The sequence below is a fragment of the Octodon degus genome, unplaced genomic scaffold (genome assembly GCF_000260255.1).
Source record: "Octodon degus isolate 3935 unplaced genomic scaffold, OctDeg1.0 scaffold00175, whole genome shotgun sequence".
NCBI lineage: Eukaryota > Metazoa > Chordata > Mammalia > Rodentia > Octodontidae > Octodon > Octodon degus.
In genome coordinates, this window is record NW_004524751.1 from 1853279 (window position 1) to 1854201 (window position 923).

Here is a 923-nt window from a genome sequence, read left to right on the forward strand (position 1 = left end):
ATAAAAATTCCCAGAATATACAGATTCCTCAGCAACCTACTTGGGTTTCCTTGCATCCCTCTTAGACAGAAGGTTTCTTTTTCTCAATAAATATATTTCTGCTCTTAACCTCTGTTGTTCCTAAAATTCATTCTTCTGTTTTAATTAATTAATTAATTAATTTGGTACAGGGTCTCGCTACACAGCTCAGACTTACAGTGATCCTCCTGTCCCAGCCTCCCCTGTGCTGGGTTACAGGTGTGTGCAACCATGCCCCATTTTGGGGCCTGCATGGCATGCCCAGGGTTCCAGAGCCAGTATGCCATGCAGTACAGGGGATCGAACTCGGTTCCTTGCACTTGCCAGGCAGGTACTTAGACTGCCGAGCTATCTTCCCAGCCCCTCTTCACTTGTGGAGAACTTGTCCCAGGTATCTTTCAGGTTGGGAGTTTCTTTCCCCTCTGTCAGTGAAGTCTCACCTATTTTGTAGGTCAGGGGATTTGCAAGAACTGCAGAGAGGTTTATGACACAGGCCACCTCTGCTCATGCACATGGCACACTGTCTTTCACAACAACAACAATAAAAAGACATGCTCAAGAAATTACAATATTGGCTTGACATTATATTAGGAAACTCAGGGGAACAGGGACAGAGCAGCACACTAAGCACAGTGTGAAAGTGTGGACCGTCCAGCACTGAAGGCATCCAAAAGCTTTGGTTTCACTTGGTCTGCTTAGGTTGTGAGCTGTGAAGCAACATGGCACAAGAAGCAACACTGCCTAACTTTACAGCCTGCTGTCGAAGCGTGGCAAACAGATTGCCTTCTGAGAAGGGTACGGCAGCCAATTCAATAGGAACCACTCCTGTCCAGAAGTGTCGGGGAATCAGCCAAAAGAGAATGGTTAAATGTCTGAAGAGTGATGGCTGTATAGGCCCTGGAACC